Raw genomic sequence first — 26754 nt, 5'->3', positions numbered from 1 at the left:
GATCCTGTCTTCAAAACAGGAAAATACTGGAATGTTTTCTCTTGACTTTATAAGGAGCGCACAGGTCGGCATTTGGTAGTTTATTTATCTTAGTAAAACAGTGATCGTTTGAGATTTGTCTGTGTCTTGGAGTGTTTATCTGTTCATTTGTCCACTATCCGTTTATCCAGGTCACGGCAAGTTTAAGGGGGAAGCTGTGGCCTAATGGTTAGGCAGTCTTGTAACCCAAAGAGATTGTAGGTGGAGGGAGTGAATGTATAACAGTATCTTCCACCTTCAATATCATGACAGAGGTTAGACCCTTGAGCAAGGCACTAAACCTGCAACTGGTTCCCGGGCACCGCAGCAAAACTGGCTGCCCACTGCTCCAGGTGTGGGTTCATGGTGTGTGTGTGTATGTTCAGTACTCACTGCTGTGTTTGCACTTTGAATGGGTTAAATGTTGAGCACAGATTCAAAGTATGGGTCACCATACTAGTGTTGAATTACATACCCGTGAGAGTCTGATCCTAGGACTGTAAATAGACTCATACATTTACATTTGGCTGGTTCTTTGTATGTGGTATTTCCTACTGAAAGCTTGTGTCTATATGGTATTTTCTTTCCTCTTTATGCAATTATTTTCAAAATGGGATGGTCAAACACCTATTATAGTGTAGCCTCTGCTGGAACCTTTTATCTGCATGGTACATAGTGGTGGCTCATAAGAGGATGTTGTCACAATTTCCAGCTGGAATGCCCATGAAGTCCACCAGAGGGCACTCCATTCCTGACTCTTGCCACTCTGCCTCAGACTACATTTCCCATGATCCTTTGCCTGAACTCATAAGCACTCACCAAGTCAAGTCACCTTTATTTATCATTTATAGCCCTTTTAACAAAATAGATTGTAACAAAGAAACTGAACCGCATTAGATAGGAAAATAGTGTGTCAATAAAGCAAAAAGGCAGTTCATCATTGAATTCAATGATGCCATCTAGCATCGTTGGAAATTAAGTGTCCCCAACTAAGCAAGCCAGAGGCGACAGCGGCAAGGAACCAAAACTCCATCGGTGACAGTGACGGTTATTTTTAACTGTTTTAAATTCATTTTAAATAAGTCAATTTTTGAATCATTTCCAAAGTTTTAAAAATGTCTTGTTTTTATTTTTGTATTATTTTTCTTCATGACTATTTTACTTTCTTTTATGTTTAGCACTTTGAATTTAGCCTGGCTCCGCCCTCCTACGTACTTCCGCTCAATTTCATTTCCCTTCACTACTCCGTCTGGGTTTGCAGTATATTCTTAGGTTTCCAGAACCAATTTTTTTGTAGGACCAATCAGCGAACAGAGGGAGTGGCTGAGAACGATGATGTTGATGTAGTGCGTCAGTTTGAGTTGGAGTAATGGCAGCGGAGATAAACGTGAGTAATGCTATTTGGTCCGTTGTTGCAAAACTGCCGAATATACAGAAGTTAAAGCCGGAGCAAGAACAATGTTTGCAAAGTTTTGTTGGTGGCCATGATGTTGTGGCCCTCCTTCCCACGGGGTTCGGGAAAAGTTTGATTTTCCAGCTCACTCCGCTAGTGGTGAGTGAGTTAGCTAAGGCGAACGATAGGGATGCAAAGCCGATAGTTGTTGTCGTCTCCCCCTTGTTGCACTAATGGAGGACCAAGTGAAGGAGGCAGAAAAGTTAGGAGTTAGTGCTGGGCAGCTCGGCGTGCACGATGACTGACATTTTGGACGGACGCTTTAGCCTGGTGTTCGGAAGCCCCGAGTCCTGGCTGTTAAACAACAAATGGCGTCAAATGCTAGCCTCGACAATACACCAGGACAACCTCGTTGGCATCGTTGTGGATGAGGTCCACGTTACATACAAATGGTAAGTTAACACTTAAATACGTTTAAACAACATAAGGGCTGTTTTTTGCATAATCGATAGCTTAGACAATGTTGTAATTTGAGAATATGATACAAGATTCATGAGAAATGTTGCACTCTCTATTTCGTTTACCTCAGGGGCGAGGCTTCCAAAGGCGAGTCGGCATTCAGAGAAAGTTTTGCCAAGCTCGGAGAGCTGAGATCGATCATCAAGGAGGGTAAGTTAAATGCACTGACCCCTGTGTTGCTTCTGCCCAAGTTGTTGTGGAATATCTCATTTGTTGGCTATTGTAACGTCAATAGTTAGTTTATGTATAATCTCTTATTGCACAGATTAATTACTTTCCCTGTAATAAAAAAGGATTGCGTGATTACATGGATTTAGTGCAGTACTGTTCATAGTGATGTTCATTAAGTCCTCCCTGCCATAGCCTATAACACAAACACACCTGACAAATTGTTTGGTACGTTATAAAATTGTGCAAGTGTGTTTATCTTGTATTTTTTATTCTCCCAGGTACACCTGTTTTGGCTCTGACTGCCTCAGCTGACATCAAGTCCAGAAGCAGAGTCATCAGATTACTCCATATGGACAATGCCGTACAAATCATTGCTAGTCCCAACAAGACAAACATCCGTCTTGGATTGTGCAAGGTGCCCAGCCATAACATGACCTGCCTAGACTGGATAGTTCAGCATGCTAAAAACAAGGGCTCAACCATGCAACCTGTTTTAATTTACTGTCAAACACTTAAATCAGTGGGGAGAGTATTCTCATACCTAAAGGCTGAACTGCAAGGACATGCCTGGGAAGACTGTGATCCGTCCTGTACAAGTGAAAACCTCCTCATTGGCATGTTCCACAGCAAAACCCTACCCCAAAACAAGCAGAGAGTGTTGGCTTCACTGAGGGGGGAAGGGAAGTGCTGGGTAGTTGTTGCAACTACAGCTTTGGGGATGGAGTTGAATTTCCCTAATGTTTCACATGTGGTAATGTATGGGGCTCCAGGGGACATAGAGGCAATTTTACAACAGGTCGGCAGGGCTGGAAGACATGGTCAACTAGCACATGCCATCCTCTACAACACCGGACGGTATTTCAAGGTGGATGAAGAAGTAAAACAACTGCTTGATCTTGGAAAAAACACATGTCTTAGGAAATGTCTCTATGCACATTTTGAAGCAGAAACCAGTCATGTAGAGCCACGCCATCTCTGTTGTACAAACTGTCAGAAGGTTTGCTCTTGTACGTCTGGAACATGTACAGAACCAACGCCTAATTATGAACTGATTGAAGATGAACCAATCACTCTGAGATGTAGGCATGTGGATGCAAAAGACAAATCTTTGATTGCAGAATTGTTCAAGGAGTACAGTGATAGTTTATTCAAATCCTGTAATCGACTGTGTACACCTCACATGCAGCTTGCACTGGATTCAGTCAGCAACTGGTGGACGCCGTTTTGGACCATTGTCAACACATATTTGACCTGACATACATTACTGCTAACCTTCCTGTGTTTAGACTGGACCATGCGAGAGAGATTTTAATCATCATTAATGATGTTTTTGGTGATATTGATGTGGATCTGCAAGATGATTCAGGGGGGTATTTAACTGATCCAGATCTTTATTACAGTAACCACTTTGACGATGATGATGATGCTGTTGTTGAAGATGCACTCAGGAGTCATGTCAGTAGCTCAGATTCTGAACAGTAAATTTAGTGATTCTTGTTGAATAGAAAACTTTGAGGCCCTTTGTGTACTCGTGCAGGAGCATGGTTGGTGTGTCAGTTTTACATGTTGTAAATAGTTAAAATTTGTTTTACTAAATTTTTTACATGTCATAAATAAACATGTGAAAACACACTCTGAAGACTAATTTGTTTCATTTTCAGTTTTACTTGTTGTAAATATTTAATTTGTTTTAATAAACTAAATGTCATAAATATGTACAAAACTTTGAATACCCTAGTTAAATAAGGTAATTAAAAAAATAAGACATAATATGAAAATCTTTTGTTTATTACACATCTGCAGATAGAGAGTATGCACTGCAAATTATTTAAACTATTATAAAATAAAATCATTATATACAGGGACACTTAGTGTACAGATGTTATTTCAATATTTATTCCTTGTCTGTACATAACAAAAAAACTATTTTAAAACGCGTACACAAACATTCAAAGTAGCCATTCTATGACAGCTTCAAAGCTGGACCATTATAAACCACGCAAGTAACTGGTCAAAGTGCTACAGCTCTCCAGTCTTTCAGCCTGGCATGCATCCATTGCCATAAGTCCTTGTAATTGAGCTTGGACAGAATGTTTCTGTCAAAGTTCGGGAATGCAGAGAAATGTCTTCCCGGTTGGTGTTTGAAAACTTCTGTCTTCCTAAATACTTCTAGTACAGTTGAAATGTACGAGAGTCTGGTAGAACCAGGCTAAACGACCGCAGCGGCATATTACTAATGATTAGACCCAGCTTCGACAATTGACTGAATACACCACTGTCCTTTTTGTCAAATATACATTTAGAATGTTTAATTGTTCCTTGAACTCCTAAATTCAATGCACAAAACCTGCAGCTCTCGTTGACAGACATCTTATCTTATCCAACAGACTTGTTGTTTCCGGCCGGTTTCGGCGCATGACATACGTCACGACCACACGTTAGCGATTGGCTATATGGCAGATCCTGAGTGACTCTGGGCAGATCCAATAGTTTAGAACTTTAACAGAGAACCCGCCTACAAGGAAGTATACGTTTCTCAGTGGAGCGAGACCAGACTCTCTGTACAAATGAAATGTACGAGAGTCTGGTAGAACCAGGCTACTTTGAATTACCATTGTGTACGAAATGTGCTATATAAATAAACTTGCCTTGCCTTGCCTTGATGAGACATTAAACCGAGGTCCTGACTCTCTGTGGTCATTAAAAATCCCAGCATGTCTTCCGAAAAGAGTAGAGGTGTGACCTCGGCATCCTGGCCAAATTTGCCCATTGGCCTCTGACCATCATGGCCTCATAACAATCCCCAAATCTGCTGTTTGGCTTTATCACTTTGTCTCCTCTCAAGCAATAAACTGGTGTGTGGCGGGCGTTCTGGCACAATATGGCTGCCTTTGCATCATCCAGATGGATGATGCACACTGGTGGTGGATGAGGAGATACCCTCTGACCATCTAAAGTGCTTGGAGTGCTTAGAAAAAGCGCTATATAAATGTAAGGATGTAAATGTAATTATTATTATTATTATTAATTAAAACATTACAATAATCTAACCTATTTTTTCTTCTGCCATTAGAAGAAAAAAAATATTGATTTCAAATGATTGATTATTGTCCAGTAGTGTATTTGATTTCTTACAGCTAATTAAAAGTAATAAAAAAATAAGAAAATTCCTTGTAAAAATAAATAAAAATAAAAATTAGAATAATTATGAAAATACATAGGCTACATACATAAAATTATTGTGTTTGATATTTCTGGCACTTCTGAAATGATGGCTATGCCCCTGGTGTGACAAAATGTTAGCCTATACATAATACTCTTTAAGCTCTTTTTTTAAATCTTGCATTACATAAATTTTTACGTATGCCATTTCGCACCATTAAACCAGCATTTAACAATGGACAAAAGTTTTTTTTTTCCCTATGGTTCTCTAACCATAAAGGCTGCTGTAATTTGCCACCTGACTAAGCATTTATAGATTTTAGGGGAAACATTTAAATAATCCTGTGAATGAACTTAAAAATGCAGAATCAAATCGTTATAATCGAATCGTATCTAATTTAATTGTGAATCGAATCGAATTGAATCGTTCTAAATTTGCAAAAATCGAATCTTGAATCGAATCGCATCGCTGCCTTCCCAAAGATTCACAGCCCTATAATTTATATATATTTTTGAGATTGAAAAATTTAGTTTTAAAAATGCTAGAAATATGGCTTTCAAAATAAAGATAGCTATCAAATAACACCCCTAGACTCCTAACTGATGACAAAGAATTGACAGAGCAGCCATCAAGTCTTAGACAGTGTTCTAGGTTATTGCATGCAGAGTTCTTAGGTCCTATAATTAACACCTCTGTTTTTTCAGAATTTAGCAGTAAGAAATTTCTCCTGATCCAGGTTTTTATATAGACTATGCATTCCGTTAATTTTTATAATTGGTATGTTTCTCTGGGCCTCAAAGAAATATAGAGCTCAGTATCATCAGCATAACAGTGAAAGCTAACAACCATGATTCCTGATGAAGTGTGAAAAGTAACGGCCCAAGTACTGAGCACCTTGAAGTACTCCATATTGCACTTGTGATTGATATGTTACCTCTTCATTCACTGCAACGAATTGATGGAGGTCAGATAAGTACGATTTGAACTAGGGCTGAACGATATATTGTTATCGTATCTATATCTAGATATGAACTTTCAAGATATTACTATCGAAAAAAGCAACGATATAGACGACATAGATTTCCCCTCTCCACGCTCGCCCTGCATACAACTCTGGCAGTCACAACTAACATCAGTTTTACGAGTGCCCTCGAATGCACCGCTAAAGCCAGCGCGCACACACTACCAGGGACGTGGGAACTATATTGTGAGAGGGGGGGCGGCGTTTCCATGGTGACGCATCATTGCTTGTCACGTGACACAGCAACAGCGCTGAATGATGATCTGCTTTTATGTCATTTTTCCTTTTTAATTCAGAATATTCACAAATGTGTTAGCTATGGCATGAAATATCTGATATTCCGAGAGTCAAATACATGCAAGTGGAAGTATATTGTTGTTTAAACACCTTTATAACGATCGCGTTAGTTGAGCATGCTAGTTGAGTATGCGCGATGGCCGCCGCCGTGTTAGTTTGTGCTGCAGACGCAGTTCAGAGAATCGGATCTGTTGGATTTACAACCTCTATGTTTACAACACGTGAATTCATCCACTTCTCCCGAAATACTTAAAAGTGGCTGGTGAACTGGGAATAGAATAGAGTAAACATTGAAGTTACTTAGACAATGTGTATCTGATATGAATAAAACGTGTCGAATTATAATGGAAAGGATTATTATTACCTCTTCCATAGACATCAGTGTGTATTTTACAAACTCTAAATGCATTGTTTTTTAGTACTTATGTACGGTGGCCCAGTAGTGCACAACACAACGACATTAAAAAAGCAAACATAAGCTCACAACACAACGACATTAAAACACAACACAAATACATTAAGCCACAACACAAAGAAATAAACCCACAACACAACAAAATTCTCACAACACAACGAAATTAAGCCACAACACAAATACATTAAGACACAACACAACGGAAATGCTCCCGACCACTAGGGGGCAGATTGTCTGCAGGAACGGGCAATAGACTACGTATTTCCTGTGAAATCTTAGGGCGAATAAAAGGTTCCTGTCTTTATTCTGCCGTAGTGTGAGTGCATTACCAGCTGCAAACTTTTATCCATAAACGATGAATATTAAATAATATTTATACATTTTGCTATAATACAACAAATTAAGTATACCACAGCAATATAATTATTTAATGAACATCTGTGAGGGTGGTTTACACAGCTATTGCTGTGACCCGTTTTGTGAGGCTCCTCAAAGGTTTTTCACACTTCTCCCCTGGATGTAGAAACTCGAAATAAGTGGATTCAAATTAGTAATGTAAGATTTAAGGATTTCAACATCACTTCTGAAACTTCAGTCTGCAGGCGCCTGTTCAAGAATGACAACAGCATGTGAATCTACACTAGGTAAGATCTAAACCTTTATTACTATATTAACGAGCACAATGTAGGCCTATTGTGAATTTTTTAGTTGTCATTATTTATTTTTTGTCGCTGTTTTTGCCTGTTTAAAAACCTCTTCCGTGGATCAAGGCAATACGTGTTAATAAATGATTAACCCAAAAATAAAATAATAAAGCTGTCATCATATACTCAACATTATCGCTGTAAACCCATATGGCTTGCTTTGTTCATTGGCATACAGAAATGTTGTAAATAATGTTACCGTCAGTCAGCTATCTAGATAGACCCCACAGAATAAATTCAGAACAGTTTAGAATGACACGAGGGAGAATAAGCTAAAACCCCAGCTAAAATCTTTTTACTGACCTACCTTTTTTCCACTTGTATGTCAATACATTATACATTTTTAAGTATCCTTCAGGTTCAGTGTAGGCAAACAAACTTTTTACATTGTTTGGTGTGTATTTTCTGAAAACATGTCTCATCCAATCTAGATTTGAGAAGTAGATCCATTTAATGGCCTTTTGGAGAGTTATTGAACCTGCATTCCACATGGTTCGTGTGACCAGAGCAAGGACAGCTAAAGCGAGGAGAGAAGTTGAAATAACAAGCAATGCAATGGTAAATATTGATATTGTATTGTTTGTGACAGAGAAAGAAAATGTAATATTTATTTTCACTTTTTGATGCACACGTTATGTATCATGTATCACACATGTATCATAATTATTTAACATTTATTTTGACAGTGTCAGTCTCTGCAGCCCTTCGATGAGTTCCTCCTCTTCATGGTCCACCTTTCAGTCGATCTTCCACAGAGAGATCTGGCCTTACACAAAAAACTTGGGATGGATTCATTTGGTTTTATTTGTACAGACTACAATATAAAATGTAAATTAAATATTATGTAAGTGCAAATATATGTAACTTTAAAATGTTTTCTTGCTCACCAGTGTAATGTAAACATGTAAATATCCACACTTAAATTTTTTAAACTTTGATAGTTTTAATAGTTATGTAAAATACAAATACTAATAACTATGACAGTGTAATGGTGTGTTACTATATTTTTTATAACACTACTATATTTATAACACTTCTGCCACTTGAAGGACTGATAGGTGAGGCAGATCACTGGTGACATCACTGTAAACATTCTCCAGAGATGAAAAACAAAGGTATAGTGTAAATTGACCATTAAGAAAAATAAAAAATTTCCACCATCATTACAAGTTGCATGCATAATGAATAGAGCCATAATCATTGTGATTGTGTTTTTGTCTTTTTTCTGTTAGGGCTTATCAAATAGGCATGTTATACATTATGAATAAAAGCAAGATATGAATAGATGATCAATATCAATATTAGACACTTTACTACTACCTTAACCACTCAGCGAGTTTCCTCTCTTGAAAACAGGACCACCATCCCACTGACAGGACCTGGCTTGACTCTCTAGGCATACCAATGGGGCGTGTTAATATTATTAATCAAAGTTTATTAATTATGTCATACATTAAAGAATTTGATAATTCTCTTACTTACCATTGTTCTAGGTTTGTGCCAGCTCTGCTCCCTTCAGTGCAGCTCTGTACAGGAGGAACTTCACTGATTCTCAGTTCTGAATAGTGTGCTGTCTGCTACAGTGCTGCAACAGTATGGATGGGAGTCCGTTAAAACAATCTGTGAAGATAATAACATTGGTTTACATATTTAATTGATTTCAGACACATTTTGAATTACTTTCAGTTGCATTTTAAATTATTACATTGTAAATTACTCTGTATTTGAAATAAATTATGACAAATAATTAATATTTTATATAATGTTACAAACATGCCAATAGACTGTAAAGAGATCAGTAATATTTCAAAGGATGTCCCTATCTCTCTTAACCATTTCTGATCTTGTTTGCTTTTTACTGAATAGCTTTATCATGCTTGTGTTGGGGATCCCTGGAAAACTGCTATATAAATGTGAACAATTAATTCAAGCTTCAGTTTACAGATAATACAATTTGAAAATATAACAGTAACTGTCAGACTAAAGCCCCGTTCACACAATGAATGATAACTATTAAGATAACGATAGAGTCCACAGCAGCGAACGATATAATCTGTTTATTCTAAGCGCGCACAAGCTCGTCCGCTGCTTTACATTCTCGAGCTCGTTATAGCAGGATTCTGATTGGCTGTCAATGTTTTTAATCATTCATCAGCTGGAAAAAAAATAGTTCTTAAAGTGATTCCAATGATATTGTTTCTCTTTGTCTTTATCATTATAGCTGTGGTGTGGACTCTTTCTTTTAAACAGTGAGAACGATTTTTAAAACTAAATATCTTTATAGTTTTCTTTATAGTTTGGTGTGAACGGTCCTTTAAGATTTATTACGATACATGGCAATCTAAAAAATGGCAACAGTATTTAAAATACTTTATATCAAGTGAAGAAGTTCCTATCACAGCAAACACCTATCAGAACCACCGATGCAAATCAACGTGGATTACCGGGAGTCCTGCTGTTATTTCTACTATCTGTTACGAGTTATAAAAAGATGAAGTGGACGGAGTTTAAAGCTAAACTATAACTTAGCCCTGCTATTTTTGAGCTGATCAAGTCAGTGCAGCAGCGTTATCCAGCCTTATTACCTAGATTTGCTAGAAGACCATAGAACAATACTGACCCTAAAGTTGTTGATGTAACTTGAAAAGTTTAATGCCCTTCTCCGCGCGATGAAATTCATTTACAGTCATCAAGGGAAGTTCTTGTAAGATGAAAAATCTTCTCCTCTTGTCAATTTGAAAGCTCTACAGAAAGAGCAATGGTTTCCCCACACAGCACCAGATTTAAATAAGCCCCCTGAGGAAAAACATTGTGTACAAGAGCAGAACTAAACGGTCCAAATTGAAAATATTATCAATTTATTTTTTGCTCGATTCATGAATCGAGCATTAAGATTATCAGGATATCAAAACATTTAATAAAAAAACGTTTTTCATTTAAAAAATCGATTACACATATTAAGTTACACATATGTCTCGATGAAATATCGGTGTTTAACTTTCAACACTGCCCCCTAGTGGTCGGGAGCACTTCCGTTGTGTTGTGGCTTAATTTAGTTGTGTTGTGAGAATTTAGTTGTGTTATGGCTTAATGTATTGGTGTTGTGGCTTAATTTCGTTGTGTTGTGAGAATTTAGTTGTGTTGTGGCTTAATGTATTTGTGTTGTGGCTTAAAGGGATAGTTCACTCTCATATTAAATTTTGGTATGTTTTAGCTTACCTCAAGGACATCCAAGATGTAGGTTTCTTTGTTTCCTCGGTATTTCCCATTTTGATATTTTTAGGTCCAACTGTTCTTGTCTGTGACTCACATAATGGATGTCTATGGTCACCACCTCAAATAGCATGCACAGAGGAGTCAAAATTAAACAATTCCCCATCATAAGTACACATTGATGACCTAATACACGAAACGAGCGGTTTGTGTAAGAAAACTAACAGTATTTATATATTTTTTACCTTTTGTACACAACCACGTCCAACTGATCTGAGTTCGCGAGTGCTTCCCGACGTGACGTGCACGCGCGCTCAGGCTTAGTCTGCGCAAGCGCGGAAAGCCCCGGATGTGATGTCTCGCGCATGCACATCACTCATTGTTTACCACACGCTACGCTTTCAATCTGCACTGTCTGAAATATAATGCAGTAATTGTAATAAATTAATGTTTATAATGCACCCTATAATCGTTGCGTTTATAATAAAAATACAACACATTACTCACTCTATTGACAGCGTGCCATTGGGTCCCTCTGGCATTGGATGTCGCCACCAGTTTATACGTGGCACACTAAACACAACGTGCAAAACGCTGCGTCTCAACAGCGGAGAAAAATCAGGATCTTCAGTCAGGCAGGCGTGTGATGTGATACTGTCAACGTCCTCGTCGTCATCTTGTAGTTGTTCCATTCGTGACAACATACGCTCTCCGCTTCTGTTGGCATCTCACAACACTTGCTACACCACCAATTTTGAAGAGATCTCTGTCTCTGAGGTTTGAAGACGTGTTGCTGCAGCGGATCACTCCTGAGTACTTGGTCTGTGTATTCTGTTTCAAATAAATATGGTTGTGAAAAAAATTCAACGTTGTCTATGAATATATTGAAATCGTCTTCCATTGCAATTTCCTGTACGTCTAAATATGTTTAGATCTTCACAGTGAAAGGTAATACTTCCGAAATCTGTGTAAACCATAGGTAGTAAGTGTAAACAATGAGTGATGTACACGCGCGAGAGATCGCTTCCGGTGCTTTCCGCACTTGCGCAGACTAAGCCAGAGCGCGCGTGCACGTCACATCGGGAAGCAATCGCGCACTCAGATCAGTTGGACGTGGTTGTGTACAAGAGGTAAAAACGATATAAATACTGTTCGTTTTCTTACACAATCCGCTCGTTTCGTGTCTTAGGTCATCAATGTGTACTTACGATGGGTTTAATTTTGACTCCTCTGTGCATGCTCTTTGAGGTGGTGACCATAGACATCCATTATGTGAGTCACAGACAAGAACGGTTGGACCTAAAAATATCAAAACAGGAAATACTGAGGAAACAGAGAAACCTACATCTTGGATGTCCTTGAGGTAAGCTAAAACATACCAAAATTTAATATGAGAGTGAACTATCCCTTTAATTTCGTTGTGTTGTGAGAATTTGGTTGTGTTGTGGCTTAATTTGGTTGTGTTGTGGCTTAATTTCGTTGTGTTGTGAGAATTTCGGTGTGGTGTGGCTTAATGTATTTGTGTTGTGGCTTAATGTCGTTGTGTTGTGAGCTTATGTTTGCTTTTTTTAATGTCGTTGTGTTGTGCACTACTGGGTCACCGTACTTATGTGAATTTATATGTTTGAAACCTAAAATAAACAGTATGTGGTTGAAAACACTGAAAAGTTGTGATATATGACTGCTCTGAGCGCGCCTGTCTCTGGCTAAATTGAACATTTGAATTTAGCAGTGGATCATGTGATGCACTTGATCGTACACTCCAGGGACCAGCCTAGACTGATTACACCTGTGTAATCGTACGTGCGAAAGGCTTAAAAACAATACTTAAAAACAAGGCTTAAAAACAATTTTCTGACACAAAATTGTGAAATGTAGGCTTAAATCAAACACATTTTAATTCAGATTCTGTATTTATATATTATTAACTAATATATATATATATATGAAAAACAACGGAAAATAAAAACAACGAACAAAAACCCCCGCCAGCTGCCTGACCACGAGAGGGGTGGGGAAAGGGGGAGGGGGGCGGCCGCCCCCCCCTGTTCCAACGTTTATGCACACTGTACAGAGACAGCGGATAAATTAGAAAGAAAGAAAATGAGTGCGGGAGATAATGCGGCCGGTGGCAGTGCAGAATCTGACTAGGTGCCAAAACATAAATCATCTTCCATAATTTGGAAGTATTTTGGATTCAGAGAAGACGATGTATACCAGAGTGATGTGTTGTGCAGGTCGTGCTTAGCAAAAATTGTGACTAAGCAAGGTAGCACAACAAACATGTTTCACCACCTGAAACAACACCATCGCATGCTGCATGGAGTGCATGACAATGAGAGAAACACCGGGGACTTCTCAGTCATCCCAAAATAAACCAAAGCAATGTTGGATTGCTGATGCATTCAGTAGCGTTACGCCGTACGAGTCGACGTCCACCAGACATAAAGAAATTACAGTCGCTATAACATACCACATTGCAAAAGACATGGTACCTGTGTACACTGTCTCAAAAGAAGGCTTTAAAAAAATGGTTCGGATGCTGGACAAGTGTTATAAAATACCATCCTGAACACATTTTAATCAAGTGGCCATTCCAAAACTTTATAATGAGTGTAAAATGAGTGTTGAATCCGAGCTCCGTGAAATCGATCATTTCGCCACCACCATGGACCTGTGGTCGAGCCGGACAACCAAACCATACATAAGTTTGACAGTCCATTTTATTACAACAAACTTCGAACTCAAGACCCGCTGTCTGCAGACATCATTCTTCCCCGGGGAGCATACTGGGGATAATATAGCGGAGGAGATGAGAGGTGCGTTAGGCAGACTGGAACTTGAAGGAGGACCAACAAGTTTGCGTGACGACTGATAATGCATCGAACATGATAAAGGCTTTGGAGGTGAATGGCTGGACGCGCCTTCAGTGCTTCGAACACAGGCTACACCTGGCAATAGGTACGTTTTGCTATGTTTATTTTTAATAACTTTGAGACAGAGAGAGGGAGAGAGGTCTGTGTGTGTGTGTGTGAGAGAGAGAGAGAGAGAGAAAACAATCTGCATTATTATGTGGTTATTTAGCTGTTGTAAAATAATCATGAATTATTTTTGTACAACTATTTTTCCAAGAAAACGCAGTGAAAGGTGACAGCCAGATCAGCCGTGCAACAGGTGTCTGCAAAAAGTTGGTGTGCCACTTCTCACACAGCTGGAAAAAGAGAGTGGCACTTGAGCAAGCCCAGAAGCGCCTCAACCTTCCAGTCCATGGACTCATCACTGAGTATCAAACTAGATGGGGGTCTAGGGTGCTCATGATTAACAGGATTCTGGAGCAGCAGAAAGCACTCCATGAGGTCCTCTCAGAGGACAGAAACACCCGGCACCTAATTCTTGGATATCAAGATCTGGATGTGTTGGAGTCAGTCAGCAAGGCACTGGGACCACTGCTTGAATTCACAGATGCTCTGTCGGGAGGATTACGTTAGTGTTCACACATCAAACCAGTACTCAGCCTGTTTAACACAACCATCTTGGCACCAGAGGAGGGTGATACGGACATGACCAAGTCCTTAAAAAAGAAAATTTTGGAGTACTTGAACAGCAAGTATGAAGAGAGAGTTACACAAGAGCTCCAAGATACAAGACACAATACATCAGTGTCAACGACGTCCCCATCATCAAAGCCAGACTGGTGTCAGAGATGAAGATGATGGAACACAAGGTAAAAATAATGGTTAGAATGGAGTAAATGAGAAGAGTTCCTTCCATTTAAATGCATTATCTTACATTTTAGTAAATATTTAAGTTTAAATTTAGCTGAATTGTGTTGTTCATACAGTAATGATCATTCATATATAAAACTAATTAAAATCTTTTTTCCTGTTTTTTTTTGTTTTTTTTTTTACTATTTTCTAGCATTCTGTTGAGTGCAGAGAGACCAGAGTGGAAGAAGTTTCACCCCCACCCACCAAAAAGGCTAAAAAGTCATTGGGAAGTTTCTTCAAAAGATCCACCGCAAGTGCAACAGTACCAATTGATCCCACTGCTGCCATAGAAGCTGAGCTGAGTGCCTACATGCAGTCCCCCACAATTGACAACGACGAGGACCCCCTTCTGTGGTGGAGATTAACTCACAAAGTCAACTTTCCCCGTCTCAGCAACATGGCAAGAAAATACTTGTGCATGCAGGCCACCAGCTCTCCCTCAGAGAGAATTTTTAGTGCATCAGGCAACATTGTGAGTTGTCAGAGGTCCTGTCTGAAGCCAGACATGGTTAACAAGCTAGTGGTCCTGGCAAAGAATCTGTAGAAGTTGTGCTGCCTGTAACTACCTTTGTTCTTTTAGTAGCAAATGCATGTTCTGCATACAGTTATGTGATCTTTTGAAGAATATAAATGTTGTTGCACTTCAATGCAATTTCAATGTTCCACCAGCTGCTGTATTTGTTATTTATTGTTAAAGCAGAGCTGCAGTAAAAGGTTTGATTTGTAATTCATTTTTTGGTAATTTATGTTAATGTTGATGACTTGTTCTTAAAAATAAAACTATACTTTCCAAATTTTTTTGTATTATGATCTTTTTATTTTTCTGAGAAATGCTTGGTTTTCACCGAACTCGTAGTCATATCGTATTGTATCGATATCGAGATATCTGGCATGAAAATCGAGATATGAAATTTTGTCCATATCGTTCAGCCCTAATTTGAACCATGCTAATGCACTTCCATTAATGCCAGCAAAGTTTTCTAGTCTATTTCACACTGGCCGATACGGAGTAATTAACCAGTAGTTTATTAAAATGGATACTGAACAAAAACTAAAATAGTGCTTTATTTATAAAAAAAATAAAATAAAAAAAGTTCTGACCCGTATTACAAGTAGTAGTAATAATAATATAATTAATAATAATAGCAATAGTAATAGTAAATGTTGAAATTAACACACTGTAATAGGGCACTCATAATAGTGTGATATTTAGGTGAAAGACCGGCACCACCCCAGGAGGGATAAAGACCATTAACATTAATAAGTTATTTTTAGTGATGTCCAACTGGATAAGTCGAACATCATTAGTGCTGGCATGAATAACAACTTTATTGAATTTACGTTTAGCATTAGCCAGCACTTTTAAATTTGGCAAGATTTCGGACGCTCTGGCTCCTGGTAAACAGTGGACTCTGGTGGCTGGTGTCTCTAGTTTCACATTCCATACACTAGAATCGCCAATAACTAGAGCACTTTCATCAGGATTCTCAGTTGGTGCATCACTGAGTGTGTTTAAATGCATGTTCTTAAAGGAAAATGCCAACGTTTTTCCATATTCCACTATGTTCTTCCCTCAACTTTTGAGGACGAGTTGATACATACCTCTCCTGTCTCAGTGCATTTACTCAATCACTGTAGTGCATGTCTCCACTATGCTAGCGTTTAGCTTAGCCCCATTCATTCCTTAGGATCCAAACAGGGATGAATTAAGAAGCTACCAAATACTTCCATGTTTTCCCTATTTAAAGATGGTTACAAAATGAACAGTTTCATAAAAATGATGACTATAATGTATGGCGAAAGAGCACTTGAATGGTGCCTAGCTAAACCCTAGCATAGCATGCTACAGTGATTGGGTGTACGCACTGAGACGGGAGAGGTACGTATCAGCTTGTCTAAGTTGAGGGATGAACATAGTGGAATATGGAAAACCTGTGGTGTTTTCCTTTAAGCCGATTAAGCTTAATAAGCATGCACTTGGTCATGTAAACGCGGTAACCTGTCTTCTTTTATCAGAGTAAGGTCATAAATGGCATGACAAGTTGAAAGCTGTACGCTTACTTACATGTTGCAAGTTGGTATGTTGCAAGCTTAATTTAACATCACATCTGAGTCAGATAAGAAATTATTATATTTTGACGTCACTTCAGGGATATAACCTGATTTATTCATGAAGTCATGTAAACGCAGCCTACTTGCATTGTCAGGTTACTGATGTGCATGTAAACAGGAAAATTGATCAATTTCATAAGCTGATATTTGTGAGTTATCAGCTTAATGGTGTGCATGTAAACGTGCTCAAGTGGGGAAAACCTGTTTAATGTTTTGATCGGAACAGAAGAGCAGTGTTTTGACCTGCGACAATGCAGCCTCACAGTCACCCAATCACCCTGCTTCAGAGGCACTGTAACCGGAACTTAGCTATGTACAGGACACCCTGGGCTAGTCGCATCCAAATCCGTATTTACAGCCCACATATTCTTACTTTCCTCAATGAAAGTTTGGATGCGTGTCTCTAATTCTGAAACCTCCTCTATCAGCCTAACTATTTCCCTACATTTATCACATGTGAATCCCTCGTTGTCGACAGAGAGAGCTAAACTGTACATGTGGAAAACGGAGCAAACAACAATAGCAGGAGAAGTAGCCATTACTCACCATGATTGAAGAATGATTCTGACTTACTACTATTGTTTGATGAACTCGTGAAAAACCGGTGCAAGAGAGAAAAGAAACGAGGCAAAAGAAAACTGTAGTAGATACGAATAGAAATGCGGATGGAAACGTGAATGTCAAGTTAAGTGCACTGCACTTGCAATTTATAATTTAAATCAAATGGTCAGATTAGTCAAATTAGTTTGATAGATAATATCGGATATATGATGGGAATTAAGTTTGTTTTATCACTTTAGACAACAGAGAGTGATAGAAAGATAGAGATTCGACAGAAAAGCGGGGCTACAATCACAAACCACTCTGCAGCATGCAGACAGCTCCAGTCTTCAGTGTCCAAACAGCAGCAGGTCCATTTTTCAATAGACAAAATCCAACCGCTGAAATTACATCAATGCCCTGTTCACTGTATATTTTGGATACTGATGAGGATGAGGATTAAAGTTTTTTAATTAATGTTAATGTGGTTCAGACAATGCAATCAGACATAGTCTGAAAGTGGCCCTTAGTTCAAAAGTGCAGTCAGTTGAAAACGACTTGACAATCAGTTGAAAGCTCCCTTAATCGTGAAAGAAAAGTTTCATGGAGGCAGTGGACACTAGCCTAGCGGAGATGGAGGAGTACAGTAGGTAAAATATTTATTTGATCTCCTGCTGATTTTGTAAGTTTGCCAAATTACAAAGAAATTAATGGGATGTAATTTTGTTTATGGCAGGTTTATTTTAACATATAGAAACAGAATACCAACCAAAAAAAAAAAAAAACACTTTAAAGGTTAGAAATTGATTTCTATGGTCCGGTTAGATGGATTTAAAGGTGCCATAGAATGCATTGATACAATATTTTAAATTGTTCTCTGATGTCCCCAGAGTGTGTACATGAAGTTTTATGTCAAAATACCCCACGGATAATTTTTTATAGAATGTTGAAATTGCCACTTTTAGGGTATGAGCCAAAACACTCACACAATAAGTCCGTGCTGCGGACTGCATATGCACCGCAGGCAGATTATGCATATAGCCTATAATATCCATTTTATGCAAGTGCTGTCGGGCTAAAACTGTCGCCAAAGGCCGCAACATGAGCAATTCGCTCCAGCACCTTAGCCGCAAGCACTTCTTGGAATATCAACCAGCAGAAAATGCATTGTACACCTTATTATGCATGAAAAAAAAAAAAAGACGTTCAAAACCGGTATAATTTTGAAAAAAAACGGTATATACATTTTTGGTCAAACCGCCAAGCACTACATTAAAGTGATGTTTAGCCCCTAAAATGCAACTTTTAACAGGGGAATCCCACCAAAAACATGTATTTTACCCCACCGGGATGCGCTTTTTATTGGCGAACCCCCCTCAAAATGTGACTGGCCTAGTTTCGAGTAGCAAGTGGGCAGGTTTGTTGTGAAAACCTGGTAATCCTGGCAGAGCATCCAGAGCTAATGCTCGCAGGCATATGGGTGTTACGGTTTAACTGTTGGTGAATGTGTTAATGATTTCACATTGCTTCCAAATGCAATTTTTTAATTACACATTCCTATTTACAAGCATTTTTGGTAGCACATGAATGTAGTATTATTGAAAACAGGCAGAGACAATGGTAGCTTTAGCAACATTAACCTAACAGAGAGACAAGAAGATCTTTTGGAAAACAAAATATGATGCGTGATTCTTACTTTGTCTGGAGTTTGGATGTTTGCACACAAAGCGTTGGTTTTGATCCCTCTTTCAGAAGCAATCTTTGCACAACCTGAACCTCGGTTGTGAAGCAGTCTAGTGTAAAAAGTTAGCTCAAATGTATAGGACTTTTCCGGAGACATTTCCTTCAACAATGAATTGTAACCACTGTTTCCTCAGCGTTCTATGGAGACTTCTATGTCCGTTGGTGCATCCCAACACACAACACTTTTAATGGCTCTTTGGTGCTGACATTTTACCTCCAGCAGCTTCAGCAAGAGAACAGTAATGGCGGACCGCTGCTTCTCACTCAGGGCTGTGTATATGCTAATAGGGCAGAGAGAATCACAAATGGGCGGGACTTTCAACGACTATGTCATCATAGTAGTAAGAAACCTGGAACAGCTAGTGTGGAGAGACTGTTTATGAATTATTGGGGTTATAAAACAATACGTGTGTGGATTTTTACCATTATAGGCTAGGGTTGGGTATCGATTGGGTTTTATTCGATACCGGTGTCGTTTCAATACTTTTAAAACGGTACCAGTACCTAAACGGTGCCTGAATCGATATGTTTATAAAAAGAAATAATTAAATAAATAAAAAAGCCTTAAAAGGATAACATTAAAGAGAAAGAGATAACAAAAAAGATTTAAAATAAATCCATAGCATTCACACACTCCTTGGATGCTCTCATTTCCCAAGATTCCCTTACTCTAAGGCTATTAAATGTATATCATGATCTGGGTCATTATTTAATAGAGGTCGACCGATTTATCAGTTTTACCAATTAATCGGCACCGATAGTTGAATGTGGGAACAATCGGTTATCTGCAAAAATCCATGCCGATAGTTTTCCACGTTTTGTCCTTTGCAGGATCGGCTGATAGTTTTCCGGTTTGGGTCCATTGCTGGAGCGGCTGAGAAGGCTCTGTTTTCATTATACAGTGCGAGAGCGGCCTCTAGTGGCTGAAATCACTGACAGCACATGCTTTGTGTTTAGACACGTGATGTTGAACAGAGAGATCTTCAGACAGAAAATACTGCCACACCACAGAGTGCCATTCACATAGTTTTCCATTAAATTACATCATATTCGCCCTGAATCATTGTTAATGTACATAATGAATTGTATATTGAGCATTTCCATTGAAACGTTTGTCTTTCCGTGACTCTAATAAAGTCTCTATGCTTCATTTATAGAACTATAATATAGATGGCTCTTTCCATTTGCTCCATTTTTTAAACACTGAACTTCAAACGTATCTATGCCTCATTGTTCACTCTTGAAGTCAACTTGTGTCCGTTTGGTGAAAAAATAAAACATTTCATAGGGCCCTATAATCATGTAATTTTTGTTAAAGTTTTATTAAATTGATTTGAAAATGTATAAGTTTCATGATTTTATTTAATTAGACTTACTATATGATTAATAAACTTTAACTATTAAAAAGGAGTGGAGTAAAATTAAAATGGAGAAAAAAAACAGAATCCAGAAAATTTTGGAAACAGAATTTGGAAATGCAAATGGAATTTAGGAAAAAAATTAACATTTCATAGGGCCCTATTAGTGTGGTAATTTCAACATTTACTATTACTATTACTGTTATTATTATTATTATTATATTACTACTACTACTACTACTATTACTACTAATGTAGTATGGTTCAGTCATTTTTTTCTTTTCTTTTTTTTTTGTAAATAAAGCACAATTTTAGTTTTTTTTTTTTTTCAGTATCCATTTTAAAAACTATCGGTTAATTAATCTGTATCGGCCAGTGTGCTCCAACCTAGCTATCGGTATTGGCAAAATCCAATATCAGTCAACCTCTATTATTTAATACAAAACCACACATAATGTTTATACTGTATTTCTGTCAATCACTCTGATATTTAGTTAAAATGAGTGCTGTCTGTCACTGTCTTTAATCAGTTCTGTGAATGACTGTATGGTCATTCTTTATAAAGTAGCAACAATGTTGTTTGTGAAGTACAGTCTTAGGCACATTAGTATTTTCATACCAAAAAAGGGTTTTAAGCCAGTTATTTATATCTTTTGCTGTAGTATGTCAGTAGAAAATATCAGTTTACATTTCCAAACATTCATTTTGCAATTAATTTTAATAAGCTAGTGAGATTGTTGAATGCAGAAGCAGTCTGACAACAGACTAAGACTTTTGCACAGTAGTGTATGTATAAAGTACGTATGATTAAATTAAGTATAAATAAGTATAATTAACGTATGCGTTCATATGTGTTGAGGGCTAGATTTTCACTGGAGGAAACAGCTGTGGTGTGATCAGCAGTGAAAACTTTACAGTAGATGAGAAACTGATTGCTCCCTCGTGACCTTTTGTAAACTGTATTTATGACAGAGAACTGCACAGATACAGATATTCTAACAATCTATCGAAAAACACACGCCTCGTGTCCTATGTTTGTGTTTGAGTCCACTCGCGCTACTCCACCACGTTCAGTGGATTGAAGAGCGCGCTGAAAGATGGAGAGGAGACCGGTCTGCCACTGTTTTATATGACATTTAAGAGGACTGACTCTGAGGTGATCGCAAATTTGAGTACAGTTTATGGAGCTAAATGCTTTAGCCCCGCTAAAAAAGCCTAGCGATGCCCATGCTTCTTGTGTACATTTTGGAGAACAAATCAATCGCTCAGGCATTTAAGAGGCACTCAAATCTACAGTAAGTACCCATTTAAAAAGCCCTTTTTACCGCCGCGGGAACCGCCGCCGCGGCGTTTGTAATGTGCATTTGCAGCTTTTGACCGCTGAGTGGCGCTTTAACCACAAGTTACCAAACAAGCGCATCAAAGCACATTTTCTCAAATAGACTTCAGTTTTGCCTCGCTGATGTGTTACATTTGACTGCTTCAGTCACTGAAAATGAAAGAAAAACACTATAGTTTAAATATTTAATATATTTAATATTCACCGATGAAAGTTTGGTATTTATGAAGTATGTGTATTTCTTAGAACGAATTCAAGCAGGATATATGTCAAGCCTGTGCCTGAGTCTGTGCTTATATTTTCTAAGCTACATGGTATTAAACCATATTTTAGATTTGACACATTTAAAAGGTGTGCAGTATTATTTATATTATGCGTTATATTATTCAAAAGAAGTTGTGGTTTACTTTGCATCGGAGCATTAAAAGTGGTAGCCTATTTTAGGGGGGTAGGCTACATGGATTAATATGCAAAATGTCAATATTTTCATATATTATGCATATATTTTAATTTATATTTTAAATATAAATATATTTTTTCCTTTAATAAAACAACATGCATTTTTGTTATTCGTTACCTGTCCTTTATTTTGACATAACTTATTGGGAAAAAGACATTTGTCTGTAAACTGATTTAGAAATTGTTGCATGTTTAAATGTGAAGCACTGTATAATTTCGTTCCCATTATTTGGGCCTAATTTGCCTAAAACAAGAAACGAATAAAAATTAAACCGGCACGATTAAATCTTTGAAACGCTAAAGAATGGACGGATTAATAAAACTTCCTCACAAAATTCACACAATGTAAAAAAGAGCTATAGTAATTGACAACTTAAGTGATTTTAATGGGAGCCTTCTTTACTTGCTTTTCAAGTAGGACAATAGCATATGGCTAAAAAAAATCCCAGATTTTTTTTTATTTTAGAAAAAAAAATCTGATTTATGATTTAAACCGATTTTTAAATCAATATTCAAATGACGAAGAAGTTTTACAAAACAAGTTTTAATATAGTTCTTTATCATTCATTTAGCAGTCAAATTTATAACTGCAACAAGATGATTAAAAAAAACAGTAATGTTATTACCTTAATGCTGGAAAGACCTTTATTTTTATTTATTTATTTATTTATTTATTTAATACTAGCCCATCATGCATCTAACCATCCACTCAGCTTTAAGAGCTGTTCAGATTAAAACTGGCAGCTCAGCAGTGAGTCAGTGTAGGGTTGTGCCGATAGACGATAGTATCGAGTATCGACGATAGTCAGAGATATCGACATAAGCAGATTTCTCTGTCGATAATCAAGACGATATTAGGCTCATTTTCCTATTAATGTATTAGATTATAATAATAATAACTATTATTTTTATTAGGCTGCTTATTAAAATAAAACTGCCCAGCTATTTCACTTCAGCATCGCATTTCACACACACACACAGCGCGTGCGAGCGCAGGAGGATTAGAGCCTGTAGTCACTGAAACTGTCCGCCTTGACTCTGATAACTCGTTAAATCCATGAAATGAAAGAGATAGAAAACGAGGAGTTGGTGTCCCACACATTTAATGGCTGCTACACGACAACACGCTCTTCTCATACATGACAGATTCGCTCTTTCTTGGCGTTACAAATAAAGTAAAGACAAAATATTAACAAGGCGGCAGAGCGAACTTATCATCCATAGTGGTTCTCACGTAGACCTTCTATTAGATTTATCACTTATAACACTCACTATGTGGTGATGACGTAGAAGGACTACGTGAGAACCACTATGGAAGATAAGTTTGCTCTGCAGCCTTGTTATTATTTTCATGCACACCGCACTATAATGTGATGCATGCAAAATACAGAGTTTTGGCCGTTACTAAGTCACCATCCACAAACAGACGTACATCGTCTGCAGATATAAGGTATTTCATTGCACTTTAACAAGTAATCAGAACAGCCTATATATGTGCACTATTTTAAACGAGCCCTCACTGAGTTTAATGCCACAGTTATGTTAGAATGCATCTCATTCTTGTTTCTGTTGCGGTGCGTCGAGCTCGTCATGAGGCGCGCGGTCCGGAGCGCTGTATGACTGATGTATCAGTATAATTCAACTTTACTCCAAATATATGAACTTACCTGTTTTAAATACTTTATATTTAACTTGTTCGTTTATGCCCAATATTAGTGTTAAACTGTTGGACTTTAAATTAAATCTAATATTGATTTTCACCGTTGACTGATTATGCAGAACATTTAGACTGATAACTTCCGCACACAGATGGGGCAGATTGTCACAGGACGCACGATATGACAGTTGTGTCCGACTATATATATGAACGTAGCTGTTTTAAATACAGTATTTTTATATTTAACATTAGTTTATCAGTATGTTTTAAAGTATATTTTTTCAATAATTGGTGATTCCATAGGCTCTCTCACGGACTGCACGGTTTAAAACACAAGAACAAAGAGTCTCTCTCTTGCTCCACCCATGCACGATAAGATCGTGTATCGTCGATCTCACGGGCTGACGATATGACGATTTGAAAAATGACCATATTGCACAACACTAAGTCAGTGTCATGGACGGAGGACCTGTTAATATATTTTCTAGTTTATATTTCCATCTCATTATGCCGCTGGTTTAGTGTTTTTTTTTGTGTGTTTTTTTTTATATAGAACTTATTTGTAAATAGAGCAGACACTTTCTGTGTGTCTACACCTGACGCGAGAGTTGTCATCTGTGCCCCACAGCGAAAAGTGTGTCTAAACTTGATGACATCACACTATAGTGTCAAATCATCTGAACACAGTGTCAGAACATTTTGTCATAAACAGAACGAGCATCAGTTCACTGATGGGGATCGTTTCCAGTGTATCCATAACTGGGTTTTGTTGTCTTTTGTTGGATCGCTCCACTTGTGTCCGGTGTAGACCTGGCGTGCGTTTTTTATTGTTTTATTTTACAGCCCTGCTTGTTTTAATGTTTTTATTAAATATCTGTATTGACTGCATGTTCATATTATCGAATTATTTACTGCCATGCGACCTACAAAAGTAAAGCTTTGCGAGTCGATGAACGAGCATTGCTGCAGGTTGATTTTTGGCGGATGTGCTGTGCTTGTGTTCCCGCGGCCGTCTTCATTTCGTCGGGTGAAACATCTCTCTCACTTGCAGCAGAGTCTGTGAGCAGCAACAAATTCCCCTCCATGCGCACTGATACCAGAAACATGCTCCGCCTTCACTCCGTGAATTCAGTATGTTTGAAATGTTATGTTTATAACGTAGAATATAAAATAATAATAATAATAAAAAAAAAATAACAGGAGAGTTTCAAAGTGGCTTTAAGCTATTGTGTAAACTTTTTTTTCCCTATATCACATGCCAAACTAATAACATTGTTAGCATTACATCTTTAATTGCTGCTTTCTGCTGTGAAAATTTTGTTTGTGATGAAAATAACAGTACATCTTTGTCAGTTATTTTATCTAAACAGATCGATTAACTTCTTTAAGATTTCAAAATTAGATAGCATGCTGATAATGTAGTAGCACTGTAACATTACATTTGTTTGAATGCATTATTGCGAAAGCGATTGCGTGTGAATCTGTTTAAATCATGCTTTAACCCGAAAGTAATCAGTTAAAGAAACAGACAAACTCTTAACATCCCGCTCGACTCTTGCAGTCATTGTTACCTTCTGATCAAGCTATAGCTAAATATGTTTAACATGAATTCTTGTTGAATATGCAGTTATATTATGGGCTGTTGGCTTGAATTGTACTTATGATGGAGCGCTCTTGGAGCGAGTGAAAACCACAACACTCATATTCAAGTGTTTGTGCAAAAAATATTAATGTTCATTTACGACAGGGAGGCGCTGTCTGATCACTTTAATTTTTCCTTATAATGAATTTATAATTTTTTAAATAACATAATATCGTGGTGTCTCAAATACATTAAAAATATATCTACAGAAAGCTTGAAATATTTTTTTTATTTTCACACGACCATAATAACAAACATCAATTAATAATGAATCATTATTTTACAAAAATCATTGTTATTTGTGATTTTGGGTGTTTGGGGAAGGCTTTAAGACCAAGCAGAATCCTCTGTTCCCGCCTCACAGCGCGCGGGACTCGAATACAGTCGAAAACAACTTATTGATCACAAGCCCAACATTTAGCAAGGCAGGAAAACATTCATTCTAACGGAAGGAAGACGTTTTTCATTGAGCTAATGCTGTTAAATAGAGAGAGAGAGAGAGAGAGAGAGAGAGAAACTAGTCTAGGGCTATTCTTGGAGCTCATTCTAATGAAGTACAAATCCAAACACCAGAAACGTTATGCATTTTATGAATAATGAAATGTTATGAAAAGTATACATTTTATTTATTCACATGCTGTATGGTTGAAATAATATTTTAGTTCACAACTTAAATACCATGGTTAAAAAAAAATGCTTTATTGGCTAATGTTTCATAAACCTTCAGTTGTTATATGCTCTAAAACCCATGCCATTAGTAATTTCACAGTCTTTTCACCTCCTAAATCACTAACCTTTAAAAATCACAATTCAATAATGGTCAAAATTACTCAGGCCAATGGTATTTTTTAATGACATTATTTTATTATTTTTTATTTTATTTTTTTGAATAATTGTAGCCTACATAAATAGGTAAAGCAAAACAAATATTCAGATTGTGCCTTATTTTTTCCCTTATTTTCTTAAAGAATAAACACGTATTTTCTACAAGAATAAACATGATAACATATTATTAATTAATAAAAATAATTTAAGCAATTAAAACCTTTTTTTTAACTTGAATTTAAATACTATTAAACTAACTTTAAATTCTCAAGGAGTTTATAAGTAAAAATGGTAAAATGTCACAGTGCATGTTAAATAGCCTAAATGAACTTGTGTTAACAATATAATTAGAACTAACAATATAATTAAATTTTTTTAAATGAACAAATCCTGTATAA

At 37.4% G+C, this 26754-nt stretch overlaps 1 protein-coding gene across 1 annotated transcript in view; it reads left to right on the top strand.

The window, feature by feature from the left end:
* Positions 1-26754, top strand: part of dnajb14 (DnaJ heat shock protein family (Hsp40) member B14) — a 100936-nt gene that overhangs the window by 10880 nt on the left and 63302 nt on the right. The window lies entirely within an intron of this gene.

This window comes from Carassius carassius, chromosome 6 (assembly GCF_963082965.1).
Source record: "Carassius carassius chromosome 6, fCarCar2.1, whole genome shotgun sequence".
Lineage (NCBI taxonomy): Eukaryota > Metazoa > Chordata > Actinopteri > Cypriniformes > Cyprinidae > Carassius > Carassius carassius.
Note: the sequence above shows the minus strand (reverse complement) of the source record. Positions and strands in the feature narration are given on the sequence as shown.